Genomic DNA, 20,161 nt, shown 5'->3' with positions numbered 1-20,161 from the left:
ATTTTTAAAGATTTTTGAATTACAAAGAAAATTTTCCGTGATACATCTCATTCCACTGCTGTAATCTGTAACACCTGAGGGTATAATTACATTTATCCTCAGGGGGGTACACGTTTACTTTGTGTACCATGTGTTTGGCAAGCACAAGGAGCCCTAGCTAATATGGTATTTGCTTATACAACTTTACACATCGGTACCATATTTCTCTAACACACAAATTACACAGCTATCTAATCATTTAACTGAGATATAAACATTTTTATACTACATCAGTGACACGTGTTCACGCAATTACACAGTTGGGTAACTTCACACTTACGAAACTGTATTTTGTTTGTACTGTGTGAACTGTTCATATTTTTTCGGAACCATTGTGATACTATGAGAGCTTTGAATGATGTGTTTGGTATGGGATCATGATTTTAAAGTACGTTTGAGGTAGATGACACTATTGAAACGAGCAGAGAATTTTCTTTTGGTTTTGAAATTATTGCAGAAAGCTACGACGTTTTTGAGATTTGACTGAGGTGTTATGATGTTATTTTTACGACGACAATGTGTATTATGCTGTTGAGGTATGTTTATGATCAACAAGCTGATGTTATATGAGGAATTTGATTATGCTCCATATTTATTAAGATGAAGTATTGAAGAAGTGTCGACTAATATGTATATGTGTAATAAGGTAAGGAGTAATGAAAAGTGGTTAGGGACTCTGACTTGTGAAAAAGGATGTTGGAAACCAAGAATCGTACTTTAAGAGTTATGAAATGTGTCTAAATGCATGAATGTATCTCAATGCCGCCGAATACTTTTTGGACACTGTTATATTTATAGGATTTTGTTTCTACAGATTTGCAACGCAAATTCTCAAACTGAGAAATTTTTATATGAGACTGTCACAGTAGTGCAAACTGGTGTGGTAAATATTTCGGTAAGAAAGCCAAGTGACCTTGACGTAATGCGTCTTGAGTGGCCAGCTGTGTCAGACGCCTGGAGAAAAAGCCATTAGTGTGTGCCTTTTCAGAGGCACAGGGAAAAAAAAAGAGGGAGGCCATATCCTCGCTATTGACATTCCTTTGTAGAAAGCATCGTAAATACGACACCCTCTAACTTGAAAACATGATTACACTGTAGAGTTCTTAATTAGTGATATTTACTGAAATGAAATGATGAGAAACATTTCATGTCTATTGTCTTGCTAGTTGAAAGATTGTTTACTGCATTATGAAATTCCATATGGCTAGTGAATGACGTTTCACGCCTTGCTTTGCCTATTTTGTTTAATATCTAGTTCCTTGCTGCACTGCAGCATTGGTTAAAATGAAATTTTGTAGATGTACTAACATAAATATTTTATGCCTACAGATCGCGTAAAAAATAATTTTATGATGGATGTACTCCAAAAAATGAGGGAGCAGAAAAAGACATTTCCACTTCACAGGAATTGCATACATAATTTTTGTCAGTGACTTGGTAACTTGTCTGCTAGAGCAAGTTACAGTGATGCATCACTCTAGTGTTAAGATGTGACATAGGTATTAGAGATGGCCATCTGTACTGCAATATTTTTTCTGCTTGAGCTTTTTCATGATTAGATATAAGTTATTGCATTTGGTGCTGCTGTTTGCCAGGCATAGTCTTAATAAATTTCACTTCGTATTACTCTGTTAATCTAGTTTTACTACTGATTTATTTTTCTTGTTTGCTGCACATTGCCTTATATTAGTTGTAATATTGCATTTGCTTTGCTAATTTATGCTGCTTGCTTTACCATTTGTATTTTTTATCATTGCTGTTTGTGTTAATTGTTTTGTGCTGCTGCATTGCCTCGTTCCTTAGTTTAGCATCTGAGTTCAGTGGATTTAAGTTAGCTTAAGATGGGGTAGGGTATGAGAGAACGAATTGTGATGAATTGGAAGAAATGCATTGAGAAGCTATAAGAAAATGGTTTGGCCAAAAAAGTATTTTGAAAGAGGATATGAGGAAAAAAGTAGGGTTAATGGACAACAGGTTTACGTAGGATTTTCTTGGAAATAAATGATGAGGTAAGTTAATGGAAAATAAATAATGAGGTAAGAAATATGTGAACATATAAATACAGAAAGCATGCTTGGATAGGATTTTTTTGGTGGAAACAAATGTTGAAATATGACGAAAGATCAATGGAATGAAGTATTAGGTTGGACTGCAGTACCAAATGTTACACTGAAAACAAACCCTGCCCTTTCCTCTTGTGTTATTCTGCTATGTGTTTGTGTAGTCTTGTATATTTGTGTTTTTCCTGTCTTTATGTGTTTAGCTGATATGAGTTACGGTGTAGAATTTTTTTAATACTATGTTATTTACTTTTTAAAGATGTTTAGACATTATTTATCTGTTCTGTTTTGTTGCTCATATGTGAAGTTGATGTTTCAAAAGTTATTCTGATCTTTATGTATGTACTTATGACATAATTCCTGTAACACTGATGCATATGTTATTTCAACTCTTTTGTAAAGGCTGTACTACAAATGTTATCTGTATTGTTATTTCTTTAATGATGCATTTTGTACCCTTGTTATTGTATTCTTATGTTATAAAATTGCAATTGACACCAGTTCATCAAATTATTAACTTGTAAGTTCCATTTCACTGCACATGTTTCTGTTGTTCATAGTATATGTACAATATGTGAGAAGTAGGGACTGTTAGTGTTTGCACGTGTGTTAATAATTCAGCAAGGGACTGGATAACAGCATTGCTGGTTCTAAGGACAATTCCAAAGACTGTGTGAGTGCACAAGTGGTGGTTTATGGACTTGCTATATTCTCCGCAAGACTCTTCGATGGTTTTTGTGCACCTGCACAGTCGCAGCAGATGGCTGCTGGCCATCTCTGCAAGGACTACAGTGGGTCTACTCTGCGATGACCTACCAACCAATATTCATCAAAACTTCGACTGAATCTGTGGTGGGTTTGCTCTGCTGTGACCCATTACCTGTCTGCATGTCAAGAGTCAGCACTGCCTTTTCGTTGGAAGGACAACACTACTTCTTCAAGACTGCATGGAAATCCACTACTTCCGTGTGCATTTTCTTCTACTGCTCAGACTTTGAGAAAAACACAGCTATTTTACTGTGATGAACGATCAGGACTGTCTTTATGGACTGTGAGAAAATTTTAGCTTTTGACAAACATTGTATCAATAAGTGTGTGCATTCGATTTCTTTGTTATTGTAATTATGAAAATTTTTTTCAAATCTGTATTGGCCACTGCCCAAAACAATTTGTAAAATTTTTTGTGGGGAGCATGGGGGGGTATGTAAGTAGGCTGTTTAAGTTTTTATATTGGTAACGACATGTAGCGCTCTGTATGTGCTGTGTGGAGTCTGTGGCTGGTTTGCATTGTTGTTGGAATATCTGCCATTGTAGTGTTGGGCAGCTGGATGTTAACAGCGCGTAGCGTTGCGCAGTTGGAGGTGAGCCGCCAGCGGTGGTGGATGTGGGGAGAGAGATGGCGGTGTTTTGAAATTTGTAAGACTGGATGTTGTGAACTGCTATATATATTATTATTATAAGATAAATACATTGTTTGTTCTCTATTAAAATCTTTCATTTGCTATCTACGCCTATCAGTAGTCAGTGCCTTCAGTAGTTTGAATCTTTTATTTAGCTGGCAGTAGTGGCGCTTGCTGTATTGCAGTAGTTCGAGTAACGAAGATTTTTGTGAGGTAAGTGATTTGTGAAAGGTATAGGTTAATGTTACTCAGGGCCATTCCTTTGTAGGGAGTATTGAAAGTCAGATTGCGTTGCGCTAAAAAAATATTGTGTGTCAGTTTAAGCACAGTCATGTATAATTGTTCATAGGGGACGTTCCACAAATTGGGCTTGCTTAGGTGAATCTGTATTTGTTTTAATTACCTAGTGCTTTAGTCGATTGTTTTATGGAATTAAATACTGGTCCACTGTCTCCTTTGGTTGTAGCTACATCAGGAAGGTGGAGTAGTGGTTTCATTGATTTTCACTTCCTTCGGTGGCTGTTTAAAAATAGATTGATGTTGGCGAAATGAAGCGTGCAGCTGCCCTTGTTGAGAATTATTAAAAATATACTTGCTTTCTCTTGATGATTAAAATGAAGGTTCGTTGTCTTATACTGATGCTTGTCGGCTAGACAAATACCGTCACTCTTGGCCGTGAAACTATTGTTTTTTTCTGTGTTGTAGAGTGGGATCTATGTTATCCCTGTCGTGTCGGACGCTTACTCAGGCGTTGTGGCAGTCCTGACTACACTGGACGGCAGTCAGGCCGGCCCTGCTCTCTGAGGGGTGCCATAGTGGAATGGCACCATAAATGGAGTATATTGCCAAGAAAATGCCCTCTCTCTAAATTATATAGTTTATAAGCCATGTTGTTTTAAGTTAAAGGATTAAAGAGTTCCTATGCTACTGGGCCCATCCGGCCAGAGTTTTGATAGCTGAACCTCTTGCCTAGATGACTTTCCCCGCAGTAATTTTGATTATATCAATTTTTCAGAATTGTATTTTGCTTAAATTTCCCCTTTTCGGAAGGGCTGGTTGCATCATTCATGCTCAGCGTGCTTATGATTTATGAAATTATTATTTTTGGACTTAAATTCTGAATTTACTTTGAAACATCAATTTATTTTCGATACCCCACCCCCTCTCACATTAAAAATGTTTAACGTACGATTATTAATTTTTTATGACCTCAGGAGTACGTATATATTCATACATATATTGAACTCAAGATTTTATGTATTTAATTTTTTTCTGGGCTAAACACCGGCTGTTACAATCTGGATGTCGACGTTTCTAGCAGTGTGCAGTACCCTTATGTTTTGCTAAATAATGAATATTGTTACATAGTATCCTCAATTCCGTTCGGATATTCCACTGCAGCAGCCCTGTGCTATCAACAATCAGTCTAATATTCCCATGTAACATAAAGAAAACTCATTTCTTTTATTTAGGATGCTAGAATGTTTTCACCAATATTCTGAAGCGTTTCGTTTGTTGGGTACGGTTCCTGTACTGAGTAGACATGGCCGAGAGCTTTCCAACTAATGGATAACGTGAAGCGTTTCGTCGTGTATGCTACACATGCCAGGGACATACAACATAATTTTTTTAATATTAAATGGAATGAGCATCAGAAAATATCTATCTCCTGCGGCTCATCGACAAACAAAGCAGAAAATGCACGATGTTGATTTAAAATATAGGTAAAACTCCTAAGACAGGGGTTACTGTATTTTTTAACCACACCAATTAGCGTTTGTCTGGAATGTGGCGTTACGAGCTGTAATTGGAAGAAATATTTTCGGTGGTGTCACCGCCAGACACCACACTTGCTAGGTGGTAGCCTAGTATACGTCGGACCCGCGTGTCGCCACTATCAGTGATTGCAGACCGAGCGCCGCCACACGGCAGGTCTAGAGAGACTTCCTAGCACTCGCCTCAGTTGTACAACCGACTTTGCTAGCGATGGTTCACTGACAAAATTCGCTCTCATTTGCCGAGACGATAGTTAGCACAGCCTTCAGCTACGTCATTTGCTACGACCTAGCAAGGCGCCATTACCAGTTACTATTGATATTATGAATAATGTACCTTCAAGAGCGACGTTCACCATTTATGGATTAAAGTTAAGTATTCCACCAGCTACGTCTGTTTTTTCCTTGTCCTCTTCCAGACCTCACGCCAGCCTGCGTGAGCTAAGACGCGTGCCTTTTGGCTTCCTCTTGTAACCCGGTGTTGGCTCTTCTGCCAACCCACAACATTTGCTACGGACGATAAGAACGGCACAAGAGGTGCTGCATTTAACTAATGCACATCGCCTGGTTGCTCAACCTTAGCAAATCGGTCGTTCATCAAAACGTGAAGGTAAAGACGCACTTCAGTACTAAGAAACCAAAAGGTAGAAGTACTCGGCTCCTTCTAAGGGGACAGCACCGTCGAAGGGGCTGTGAATACCCGTCATCCACGAATCATAATCCGATAGTGGCAATGGGGACAAAAACTGAAATATCTGTTTCCCTAGGCCTGCAATCGAGTAAATTGTTACATTTTACACATAATAGCTCTTCCGGCTATAGCAGCTGTTGTAATACAACAGCTGCATAGTTAGGTGACATAATGATTTGGTTTCTAGCAACTGCCGCCTCTTCGACTTCTATGAATTGCTGATATGTGAACTACGTACTCCGCGGTGTCGGTTCATCATGTAGCACGATTCTGAGATGTTACATAATTTATCCCCGGTGATACACAGCGATAGACCACTCTCCATAAAATCATACAAATTAAGAGAAAACGAAGTCACAGAGATGAAAAGGGTTTGTGTTATTAAATTTCCAAGGTCAAGCAACTAAGAATGAAAATATGGGGGGCCATGTCTCACACGGACATATTGGTAATACGATCCATCAAACCATGACATGAAACTGAGGGTCTGTATAGCAAACTGAATTATTGCTAAAGGACAGCAAAAACCTCTTGTCCGCTGAATCAAGAATACAATCAGTTATCAGGGGAACAAGAGACTGAAAAAACAAGAGATTGAAAACATGTACTACAGCCTCGGTACAAATGGCTAGGTACCATGGGTATGATACAAAACAGTGTTTGCAGATACGACCAACGACTTCCGACCTAGACTTCAGGAAAAGCATGATCGAACATCAGTAGCCTCACGTAAGAGCATAGTAGGCGCAGCTAACTGGCTCCGAACATTAGATCAGCAAAATGCAACCTTGTTGCAAAATAAACGGTTTCTTAATTTTTTATTGTTTTTTACATGTAAGTACCGCCATGCAACTGTATAGACCGTTTATTCTACTGTACAATAAAGATTTCGGTCTTGGGGCAGTTTGCTTGCTAAAATGATGGACATGATCAGACTTCTATAAAGGAAGTTATCATCGGAATATTGGTTACGTAGTTTAATATATACTGACCATAACCAACACTGCGATGCTTGAAAATGACCGAAGGCTAAAATCATGATCGTTTAGTAAAAAAACGTCCTATAAAGTCATATGGCGGAACTTTCATTTAAAAAGTGTTATACGACTTTGGCCTCAAACCATGATAAAATAATCAAGATAGACGACTTCTGCATTTGCTTTGGCTGGGTCAATGCTGATATGGCCATGCTCACGATGTTAGTGACGTATGACAATAAGGGATTGCTGCAGCAATCACTGAGCATTCTAAGTTCAGGCCTGGAATCTGACTTATGTCCTCTGTTGGAGACGTCTCACTGTCCAGTTCTGAGACGAGGCATACTGTACTTGATGATGCCTATTATGCAAATGGTCACTAAGCAGTCTTAAGGCCTATCAGGCCTCTGGAGCAAGTAGTTCCTTAATTCCTCTTCAAAGCTTAGCTGGTTCTGCCAGCACCATAATGTTGCTGACCAACAGCTACAGCTCTTGCGAGGTTTGGCCAATGACAGTTTAGTAAATATGCTAATACCATGGTTAACCAAAGCAGTACTTGCGCCCTTGGAGGGCAGTAGAAGATTTCTGGTTATGGCCAATGAGAAGGTACGTAAGTACACATATGTGAGAACTCTCCTGAATAATAAAAAGAAATGCCACATGCGAATCAGGGGCCTAACTGGTAAATTTTAAACAAAAATTAATGTTGGACTCATTCTGTTCTTATGTACAGGCTCCTAGCAGTATTACGTTTTCTCTTGTCTTTCAGATTTTATCTCTGGTAAAAGAGATTCTTTGCACTACATGCACAGTCAAACTTCATAACAGGCTGTGCCACCCTTATTCGTCGCCTTACTGGGTTCAGCTTGGAAAATGCTCTTTTCAGCATGTACCTGGCTGAGACTTGGGCATACGGGAAAAATATTTTTATGACACTTGCAGTTCCTGTAGTTATCCGCCGTCTTCGCCAGACATCCAAAAGCCTCAGGACGCAACACATCACAGGGACCATTCACCACGTCAAAAGGAAAAAAGATGGAGCGAATTAGAACTGCAATCGTTCGCATATGTCATTATTGCTTGTAGTCATCATGCACAATTATAGATACGATTTGATTTACTAGTGCATTGTGCCTACATAAGGATTTAACAAGATAAGAGACAGTTTTGGGAAAACCGCCAAGAAAGATTACATGCGAGTCAATACCTGTTTTTAATTTAAGTTCGTAACGTGGACAGTACACTTAGACTTGGTAAATCAGGACGTGGTTCATAGAAGACTGAGACAATTGTAAAGTTCGAAGTCAAACATAACACAAAACTGCAGTAATTTATCAACCAGACTATCTGATAAATCAACTAAGTATAGTCACATAAAAGCACATTTATTATTTTCATTTTATTCTCAATCTGATCATTTTATGGAAATTTACTTGAAGGACTTCCCACTATTACAACACTTCTTGTTACTTCACTACTCTAATATCAAATATTCCAAGTTAAAATTGCAAATTTGTAATATTGGAACTTTAGATATGACTATATACCAGTCACTACATATCACCCCTAAAGCATCGCGATCAGCTGAGATTTTATCTCCATGTTTCCTGTCAACTTTACGATTAGTTTAGTAGAAAAATCTCAATTCATCTTTATTTAAGAAACATTCGAAGAAATTTATTACACCAACACAGTTCTCTTCAACACTTTAAACAGTTTTATTTCACAGAGCTACATTCTTTTGCCACATAAGAACTTGAAATTCGTCAGCGGTTATATTAAAGTAATCGTGGGTAATATCGATTTTGACCAATATAAGGTTCAGACAGAACTGAAGGTATAAGATTTTATGCACCATTTTATTTAATTTTATACTGTTTAAGAATAGTGCACACATGAATTCAGTGTAGCTTTGGGCATGTTCTTCTTTTGCACAGCCACCAACTCTGTGAAGCTTACTTCCTGCGACCCTAGTCCACAGTGAAGTCGTGATCACCGTCGCCACTCACTCAGTTGCCGTGTCCCTCACGTAAAAGAGGATACAAACTCATAAACCTATTTTATAAAATTAGACTTCACGTAATATGTATTAACTGCCTAGTATAAAAATTAATGAAGAAGTAGTGTGACTATCCAGATCGCTAATGCGGCCATACTCGGTAATGATATATCGATATACTCTGTGTGACCACAACCTGTCAGTCCTCCGTAGACATTCAGAGATGCGACTGGAAGTCTCCTCAGGAGATAGTATATGGCATAGAGCCGACAGTCTCGCAGACAACGGACGGAGATAGCGTGGGGGCGATCCATCGATTTGCCTGATGCTTTATTCTCGCTATGACAACAAAATACGCTGCAACTGCCACACTTTCATCAAGTGTCATACGTGACTTAGGTACCTACAATTGGAGAACTCTGTTATCGGCACAGACGGGAATCAAAGAGTTTGATACTTGTGGGATTTTAATATTAATCTTCCCTTGTGTGCCTTTTTATAGTGGTATATTTAGCAAACACAAACGTCCGATGCATTTCTTCCACTGCCTGATGTTATTTATTCCTCTTTAATGTCTGATGCTTTATAAGCTAACAGCTGCTGAAGATAGGAGGACAAACGGAAATAGTTTACAAACAGCAAGTATCCAACAGGGCGAGCTGCAGGCGGTGTTAAGTGGCACAACTGTCGTGAACGTGCTCTATGCTCACCTTCGTAGCTGTGTATGGAATACAGTGAAAGGTACCCACAAAAATCCGCCGATGACTTACCATTAATTTGTACTCTAATCCTATAACACCTTTACCTGAGATTTTACTAGGCACCGTTGAACGCTGAGGCATTAATCTTTTTCTTTCTATCACTGTTCTATGGTTTCTTGTTTGGGGAGGAGCATTTGCTCCTTCTTCAATCCAGTGCATTTTATCCTATGTTTGTAAAGTGATTAAGTGTATCAGGGCAATGTTCTTCGTCCTTGGTCGTAGACTTATCGTTTGGAGACGCTCAAGCCGCCCAATGCGGCGTCACCTGAAATTAGACTTCCAACCCGACGGCCGAACTTCCCCGGATGGGGCCTCCAGGCCAACAATGTCAGAATGTCACACGATCATTTCATTTCATCGTCTAAGGCAAATGCCAGGATGTTTACTTTCAAGGGGAGCTTACTTCCCAATTCTCCCATAATTTTTAATGATATCGTAGACGATGGAACGTTAGATCCTAGCTTTATTGGTTTTCCTCGTTCTCTTTGTCCATCAAAAATGATATGGTTTTCAGAATTCACATTGGCTTGCGCTGCTGGCTGTACACTAAAACCACCTAGGGCGGATCTCTCGCCTTTGCCCTGCTTGTGACCAAAGTCTAACCTCCTGTTTGATAGTATAGTTTCTTATGGAATTTTTCAATGTCCCTCCTCCAATGCGACATACAATCCACATTCCCATGAGAAGGATCAACTGCTCGGCGGTTTTCAAAATTGGTCAATATGCTCTGTATCTCACGATGGCATTTTGTTCGTTTTTCTGCTGTTGATTAACTGTCAGATTTTGGATACGGACAATGGAGTTTTTAGATTCTAGCCTACAGAAGAGTATATGGCATAAACAAAACACTTTATTGAAAGTTATAACAGGTGGGAGAGAACTGTATTTTTATCGATGCATCTTAAAATTTGGTAAAAGCTGTTACCAAGTAGCTACATATGTAGAAGACTTTTCCACTGAGATGACAAGAGTCTTGGGGTAGTGTTATGCGCATTTACAGGTGGCTGTAATATCGTGTACACAAGGTATAACAGAGCATCTCTTTGACGGAAGTAACTTGTACTCAGGTGATTCGTGTGGAAAGGTTTCTGTCTTCTTTATGGCCGCACACCGGGAATTAACAGGCACTGAACGCGGAGTGGTAGTTGGAGATAGAGGAATGGGACATTTCATTTCAGAAACCGGTGGGTAATTCAGTATTCCGAGACCATAAAATCAAGAGTGTGCCACATTTCAAGCATAACCTCTCAACACGGAAACGCACCAGTAGAAGGCCTTAACGACCGAGAGCAATGGTGTTTGTGAAGAGTTCTTAGTGCTAACACCAACAATACTGCATTGGATAATCGCAGAAATTAATGTGGGACCTACGACGAACGTATCTCTTAGGACACTGAAGCGACATTTAGGGTTAATATGCTGTGGCAGCAAACGACCGACGCGAGTGCCTTTGCTACCAGCACGACATAGCCCGCAGCACCTCTCCTGGGCTCGTGATCATATCAGCTGGACCGTAAACGAATGGAAGACTGCCGGCCGGGGAGGCCGAGCGGTTCTAGGCGCTACGGTCGCAGGTTCGAATAATGCCTCAGGCATGGATGAGTGTGATGTCCTTAGGTCAGTTAGATGTATGTAGTCCTAAGTTCTAGGGGACTGATGACCACAGAAGTTAAGTCCCATAGTGCTCAGAGCCATTTGAACCATTTCTGAATGGAAGACTGTGCCTGGTCAGATCAGTGTCGATTTCAGTTGGTAGTAGCTGATGATACGATTCGAGTTTGGCTCAGATCCCACAAATTCATGGGCCCAAGTTATCAACAAGCTGGTGATTGCTCTATAATGGTGTGGGCTGTGTTTACATGGAAGGGAGTGGTAGCTCTGGATGTTCGGCGACTTAAAGATCATTTGAAACCATACATGGACTTCATGGTTTCAAACAAACAATGGAATATTTATGGATGACAATGCGCCAAGCCGAGTAGCTGCAGTGTGCCGTGCAGAAGGAAGTCCGACACTATATTAGGAGGCATCCCATGGCTTATGTTACCTCAGTGTATATTGAGGCGGTACACTACCAAAACTTTGGATGGTTAGCAAACCATAATAGTGCTGTGCAGATTACAATGGAAGTACACAGCTATCCCGGAATCATGTTCTATTCAGAGGTGTCCTACCTAACGGCTGCCGGAGGTACCAAAGATTTTCAATACTTTGCGTGGTTGTAGACTGAAATGAGTCATTTAAAATGCTGTCATAAGCTACTGATTAAGAGTTATAATCATATGTTACATGTTTAACAAAGCAAGATAAGATATACAATTAGAAGTTGTGTGTTGTGTTTGTCTTGATTGCGCGCAACAATCCCGACTAAACGCGATTTCAAACTTCTAAGAAATTTTACTTTTCTCTTTGATGCTCCTCTCCCCAGACAAAATGATGAAAGAAAAATACTTTAAGTACAGTTGTGCTGTTCGTGCAGCCAAACTGCAGCGTGACGAATGACTTTTAAATTAATTATTTCTTAACTACTGACTCTACTCGCAAGTCCGTTTGTAGACAGTAGCCGCATATACCACTCAGTGTGCTCGTACCTGTCAATTATATCAACGCACAACACACAGTACAGGAGATATGACGTCAAAAATATTTATATGAATAGGAAAACTAGTTTTTGTATAAAATGCCACCCAGTGAAAGTTCAACATGACGCGTGTTGTTGTAATGTATGATTTTTTTACTGTTACTTCTCTTTGCAAGACACTTTTGTAGATTAAGTCGACATATATCAATGAATGTAACAGCAAAAATTTATTACTGTAAGGCACATAGTTGACGAGATACGATATCACAAACATTAAAACATGTAAAAAACTAGTTTTTAGGTTAAAAGGCAGCGAAATTATCCAGACTATATACATCGAGTGTTTCATAGTTGGAACACGTAGTAGCTTCGAAAATACTTTAAGCATAATTCCTAAACTTGGAACCACTCTCGTGGTAGTTATAACAGGAATGAGCTGTACAGGAAGTGATAGCTTCTGCTGGTCGCAGGGGACACTAGTCAAGAAATCGAACCAAAAGCTGATAGACAGAATAAGAATAGATACTGGCAAAGAGCTGGTGCTAGGAATAGAGATGAAAAAGGAAGTAAGGCAGTGCAGTAGTAAGTCACCTCAGCAGTTCAATATCTACATTAATGACCTGGTCAGGGATTGAATGAAGGACAGAATATCTGAAAGTATAAGAACTGAGCCAGGAAAACTAAATATGATGCTTTTGCCGACGACCAGGTTATCATAGAAGACAGTGAAGACAAATTACAAATTACGGTACAGAGATTAAACAATATACGTCTAAATTAAAATTTTTTGAATAGATATCAACAACAATGGCCTTTCTAGGAAAATACCCCATAAGGACTGAGATAATCGTCAACAATATAGTTATAGGTCAGGTGTCCGGTTTCCAGTACCTTGGATGTGATATAACTTTTGATGACAAGAATGATATAAATACGAAAATTAACAGCTATCAACATATAATAACTAAGTTTGTAACACCACAGCTCTTATGCTGTATGAATTTATTTTGCTTTTCCTTTATTTAATGTTACGTTGTTGATTTTCTGTAAGTGTGATTGAATCGATAACATAAAATTGTGTACTCTTTTCTTTGTCAAACCTTTGATGTCGTGATTTGATTCTATGCAAAGTAGTGTATCTGTAATTTAAAGTTCTTTGTCCCATTTGGAGGGAACAATACTTACTGTATATGATTGTAATTTTTGTAGAAGTGTCAATATGTGAAAATGTTCTGTTTTATTTAATACATTTGGTTGCTATTATGTAAACTGCTGATCCTCACTTAGGGCTCTCAGTTATTCTGTATGTAAGAGGTAGTGTGGTTCCCCTCGGGAACGGAACTGTGTAGCGCGCGCAAATTGTGGTTGGCCTAGGTGGAAAAGGTGGAACTGATAGTCAGTCGGAGACGAGCCACTAGTCGGAAAGGAGCTACCAGTTTGTGCACTGTCAATGTAAAGGTGCATATCATGCTGATTCAGAGAGAGGCTTTTACTGCTTCTTTCCAATGCCTCGGATGGGTGGATAAATAGCTGGATCTATTCTGGAATTTGTATGAATCATCGCCATGAAGATACGATAAAGTCCGGCAATTCTACCTGAAATTCCACCTACCAACATGCAGTTGCCACCACATTGCGCAATCACTGTAACGTAATACTATATTGATGTACAGTGAAGGATCAGCCTAATGGATGTGTTAGTGTGCTGAAATATAAGGTAATTCATATCGGAATTTATTTACCTACCTTGATTTTACTCCTCATCATAACACCTCTCAGGGTCCTCTCCGTTTGAAGTAAAGTGATTACCGAGTGTCCTTACTCAAAGTACGTTGAAGCCTAGAGCTTTGTTAAATAATGCCTCTTGAACTTATTTGAAAGATAGTTAAAGCTAATGTGGTAACAGAGTGAGTTAAAGCAAATGTTATTTGTCCAATCATAATTTTCCTATTGAAACTGTTATTTAAAGTGCTGTTACCAACTTCAAACTTTAGGCTGAGTCTTATAAAGTAAATGATCGCGTTGTTGTCTGTAGTAAATTCTAAAAAGGAGAGTCAATTCCTTGCAGTTTTGTCAACATTGTGTTTCGTTGTAGTAAAAGTGAGAAAGCTGCAGTTGTGAAACGTTACATTATCATGTATGCCAAGTGTTTGTCTCTCTTGTGTGCATATTAACAGTATAAAGACCACTCAGTTTGTGTAAACCCTGAAAGTGATAGTGTTTTTCTGTACCTGTTATAATTTTGAAAATAGTTCCTGCTGCTCTAACTGTTAGCTTCAATCTTAAAACATATGTGTGTTAGAGTTCATTGCACTCGCGTCTTGCTAAGTCTAGGTTGTGTCTGTTGTGTTGTCCGTTATAGTTACTTATACCTACTTTCATAAACGAGAATGTTAATCTTTCTCTTGCCTAATTAGGCTGGCGACCGTTTCCCTTATTCTATAAACAGTATAGCTAGGCAAAATTTTGTTTGTCACTATTCCTATATTAACGTAATTCTAACTTTCATTTCCGATAAGCCACTTCCATTAGGAACAATACGGTCAACTTAACAAAATTCCTCTCAGAGGGTAACACTGCTCTGTTGCTTTGTGCCATAGTTACTTTTACAAAATTGTTTTATGTTACAACCTGCTTCTGGCATTGAGGTTATGGTACAGTAGTTAGCAGACGGGGAGTGTTATACGTGGCGCCGCGTGACAGGACGTTGTTCAGTTTGCACCTACAGACGGAAAAAATTATAAGTAGTTAGCATTTTACAAACATTGAGTGAACATAAAACGTCCAGCGGCACGAACCTGTACATTACTTGACAGAACTAGTAGTGAAAGTTCAGTTTAAATTAAAAATAAAAGGTATCAGTACTTAATAATAGCTAAAATGGACAGGAAATTAGAAATAAATTTAGACGCGCGAGAGCAAAATGCAACCGAGAGCAGTTCAGGCAGCACACCAACAGATGGCATGACGCGCGAGTTAAATTACGTACGTTATCACGCAGACATTAATAAACAGATCGAAGCTATGTGTGTAGCGCGTACTAAGCAAGACAATGTAGGCGATGTTGTCGAAGACAGTGGCTATGCTGATGAATCGAGGGATATGTTTGAATCACCAAAACCAGAAAGGGGTGTAGGATCTGAACACGAAAAGGCAGTAGAACCTAAAAGTGAAAAGACATTAAATCTGACTGACTTGCTTAAAATACTGTCTGCACAAAATGACAATATTAATGCACAAATTGCAGCACAGGGGCAGTTAATTACCACACAAGGTAGCGATATTAGTAAACAGATTGAGAAAGTTGATGTAAAAGTAGACATTGTGAGTAATGAAATTAAAAACCTCAAAAGCGAAATTACTGTCATCAATGGCAATATTGCCAACATACAAGGACAAATTGATGACATTAACGAAAGATTTGACTCTGAAGTAATTAAAATTCAAGATCAAATTGAACCCTTAGTCTGTACTAAGGTTGACGAAAAGGTATTCGGTATTAAATCCGAGATACAAACAGAGTGTAACGCGGAATTTGCACAGATCAAACAGTCTGTAACAGAAACAAGCAGAGCTCTAACCAAACAGATTATTACTTGCGAAAAGAAGTATGAGCATAACACTTCACAAATCCAAGGCAAAGTGTATGACTTGGAAAGGAAAATACAAACCGGACCTACACATTTTACTGAAAGAATGCCTCTCTGTAAAATATTAGAGGGCGAAGAGAAATTCGACCCTGCAAAGAGGCATAATGGATGGCACCCCCTAGACTTTATAAAGAATTGCGAAAGAAATTTTCCTGAATATTTGTCTGATCAGGAAAAAATTAATGTTGTAATTAGTGCACTAACGGGAGAAGCAAAAAGATGGGGGTTGAATCTGGATACTAACCAGATGTATTTTGAAACGTTTAAACAAAAATTTATTGACGAATACTGGTCAGAACAAAAACAAGACCAGTTGTGGCGTGAATTTCTAATGGCCAGGTTGTATGACATCAGAGGTAGGCAAACCATGAAAGAATTCTGCGAATCATGGTACAGAAAACTGATACATTTGAAGGCTAGAAGAACTGAAGCTGAGATCGTTTGGGTTCTTTGGCAGAAACTGCCTGAGGATTCGAAACGATATGTTGGGAGTACACACAGTAGTTTTTCTGCGTTCTTGGAAAGGGTAGAGGATGAAGATCACTGGCGAAGAAATCGCGAGTACCTTCCCCATAATAACAATAATTATTCGCGAGAAAGTAATGACCAAGCTGAACGACAGGAAAACGATAGATTTCGTGTAAACACGATTCAAAGAGGTCGTGCGAGAGGTAGAGGAAATTATACGACGCGCGGCAGAGGATACATAGCACGAAATTCCCAAACTAGAGACGAAATGGAAAACTAAAGACCGCGTGTGTTACGGGCCGGATTCACGCGGAAACCGGTTTTGGGCCCAAAGAAAAGATGCCAAATATTAGATTCGAGAAGGAAAGACGTGAACTACGGGGCAGGAAGGTTAAGGGCGCGCCTATAGTAGACGGGCGCGGAATGATACATAGTGGCGTTCCCAGTGCGAAGTCACGTGACCCTTCGTGCTCGGGCCAGCCGTTGCCGAAGCAGCGTACATTGCACTTGGCAGCAGACACAAATGGCAGACGTCGGAACAAGATGGCTGCCGTAGAGAGAGACAGAAGAGGCGGGATCGGACACTTCCGATGGCCAGTTTCAGTAGTAGATGAATGTAGAGATGAAAATAAAGTTAATATGTCATATGATAATGATAACTCAATGTTGAAATCGCGCGAAAAGACTTTACTAAAGAATGAAATGGAGCCAGAAAAGGCACGTAAAGAGGGAAATATTGGCACTGTTAATGATGTGTATGAGGTAAAAGACGTAGATGTGAGGGAAGTTATGATGAATAAAGAGGAAAGGGAGGTAGAATATGCCACGCAAAAGACGTGTGCACAATTAATAATAGGCAAAAATGAGGTAGAGGAGGACGTTAGTAATCATGACATTATGAGCAGTGCAGATGAAATTATTGTTGATGGAAAGGTGTTTAATAGTTTTGATGTAGAAAGGTCTAGTAAGAATTTCGCACGATTACCTGAAAATGACAGCATGGAAGAAAATGAAATGAAAGTTATTGAAGTATGTGACGATTATACTAAGTATGAAGTTAAGGCTGAAATCGTTCAAAGTGATATAACAGAAGTGCCTGACTGTCAAAACGATGTGCATTATGTAGAAAAGGAGTCGGAAAACGAAGTGGCTGAGACATCTAGCGATAATCTGCTCCACTGTTTAAAAGTTGCTTTTCTGCTCGAATCTGATGACGAAAATGAAATCAGTGATAGTTCAGATAATGAAGGGTATATGAATACAGATAAGAATGAATATACCAACTTTCCCTATTGTTCAAAAGTCGAGTACTTAAGTAATTCTGATGGTGAGGAAAAGAGTAGTGATGACTCCAGTGAAGATGAATTCTCAGGTGTAAATGAAAGTGAATATACTTTTACTGAAAGAGGGTATGAGAAAATTAGTGACATTTTTCCAAAGCAAGATACAGGAAGTAGAACTGGGCCAAAACCGAATGAATTATTTAGTAATGTAACACAGGGGCATAATTTGCAGGAACCTCCAGATGATACTATACTGGGGCAAGCCTTAACAAATGTTTTGAAAGAGTGTGAATCACAGGAACAAAAAGAACCTCATGATAACACTATATTGGGGCAAGCTTTAACTAATGTTTTGAGTAAGTGTGAGGCACAAGAACAAAAAGAACCACCTGATAAAATAATAGCAGAGCAGGAGATGTTGTACCTTGCTAAAGACTTTGAAATTCCAAAACCTAAAAAGCCACCTGATGAAACAAAACGTTGGCAAGATCTGAATAAGTTAGTGAAAGATGTAGAAAGTAGGAGGCCTAAAAAGCCACCAGACTTAGTAACTGTTTTATGAACCATAAAAGACTGCCTTGTTAATAAAGAGACTGTAGGCAGGGTGCTGTATTTGTATATATGTTGTTAATATAATGCATGACTTTATTATTATTATTATTATATCTGAGTGTTACCTGAAAGTGGATTGTTGTTTTGTTAATCTTGAGGCCTGTTTGAGGTTGTTGCTTATTTATTATAGTGTACTGTTTAACTTTGCTTAGGAAATGTTTATTTTCGATTGAACACTTATTTTGGACTGCTATTAATGAAGAGCAGCTTTAAAGTTAATTAATTTGAAAAAACCTTGCAAAGTTACTTTGGTATTTAAGGAGTCAGTTGGAAAAGGTTTCCATAGCTGTTTGTGTAAATTTTTGTACATATGTGGATGCAAACTGATATTTTCAATATTTCATTAATTGCTGAACCTTGTAAAATGTACTGTGATCATTAATATACTTGTGTGTCTGTGAAATTTTACATTCTTTTAAAATTATTGAGAAACAAACTTCTGTTTTGTTAAGTTAAAATGTTCTGTGCTATTGTATATGTGTTTATTCTTTTATTTTATTTTGAACGCTATACCTTTTCTACTAATATGTAGATTAGTTTGTGTACCGTTTGTCAATTATTTGAACTATGTGTGTATAAAATGAACATGCTTAAAGATATCTTGTGTAATGATGCAAAATTAGTTTCCTTAAACCAGTGTGAAATTGAAAATTGCTTTAGATGCCTTATTTTGAAACTCTTTTGGAAGAATGATATGAAGTTTCTTAGTGTATATACTGTATGTCTGTAATATGTTTTTTTTTCTTCCCAACTGAAGTTGGAACGGAATACATTTTATTTTGCAGCCAGCACCACTTAGGTGTTATGGATGTTTCCTTGAAGTATCCCTGACGGGAAACTTCAATGAAACATGGGGCATGTGTAACACCACAGCTCTTATGCTGTATGAATTTATTTTGCTTTTCCTTTATTTAATGTTACGTTGTTGATTTTCTGTAAGTGTGATTGAATCGATAACATAAAATTGTGTACTCTTTTCTTTGTCAAACCTTTGATGTCGTGATTTGATTCTATGCAAAGTAGTGTATCTGTAATTTAAAGTTCTTTGTCCCATTTGGAGGGAACAATACTTACTGTATATGATTGTAATTTTTGTAGAAGTGTCAATATGTGAAAATGTTCTGTTTTATTTAATACATTTGGTTGCTATTATGTAAACTGCTGATCCTCACTTAGGGCTCTCAGTTATTCTGTATGTAAGAGGTAGTGTGGTTCCCCTCGGGAACGGAACTGTGTTGCGCGCGCAAATTGTGGTTGGCCTAGGTGGAAAAGGTGGAACTGATAGTCAGTCGGAGACGAGCCACTAGTCGGAAAGGAGCTACCAGTTTGTGCACTGTCAATGTAAAGGTGCATATCATGCTGATTCAGAGAGAGGCTTTTACTGCTTCTTTCCAATGCCTCGGATTGGTGGATAAATAGCTGGATCTATTCTGGAATTTGTATGAATCATCGCCATGAAGATACGATAAAGTCCGGCAATTCTACCTGAAATTCCACCTACCAACATGCAGTTGCCACCACATTGCGCAATCACTGTAACGTAATACTATATTGATGTACAGTGAAGGATCAGCCTAATGGATGTGTTAGTGTGCTGAAATATAAGGTAATTCATATCGGAATTTATTTACCTACCTTGATTTTACTCCTCATCATAACACCTCTCAGGGTCCTCTCCGTTTGAAGTAAAGTGATTACCGAGTGTCCTTACTCAAAGTACGTTGAAGCCTAGAGCTTTGTTAAATAATGCCTCTTGAACTTATTTGAAAGATAGTTAAAGCTAATGTGGTAACAGAGTGAGTTAAAGCAAATGTTATTTGTCCAATCATAATTTTCCTATTGAAACTGTTATTTAAAGTGCTGTT

General features: G+C 38.6%; 1 long non-coding RNA gene across 1 annotated transcript; it reads left to right on the top strand.

Moving 5' to 3' along the window:
• The first annotated feature begins 13,636 nt into the window (after positions 1-13,636).
• Positions 13,637-19,918, top strand: LOC126418953 (uncharacterized). The gene is made up of 2 exons (XR_007575917.1): positions 13,637-13,718; positions 19,622-19,918. It is a non-coding gene; the product is annotated as an uncharacterized LOC126418953 (long non-coding RNA).
• Positions 19,919-20,161: the final 243 nt, after the last annotated feature.

The sequence above is a fragment of the Schistocerca serialis genome, chromosome 9 (assembly GCF_023864345.2).
Source record: "Schistocerca serialis cubense isolate TAMUIC-IGC-003099 chromosome 9, iqSchSeri2.2, whole genome shotgun sequence".
Classification (NCBI taxonomy): domain Eukaryota; kingdom Metazoa; phylum Arthropoda; class Insecta; order Orthoptera; family Acrididae; genus Schistocerca; species Schistocerca serialis.
Note: the sequence above shows the minus strand (reverse complement) of the source record. Positions and strands in the feature narration are given on the sequence as shown.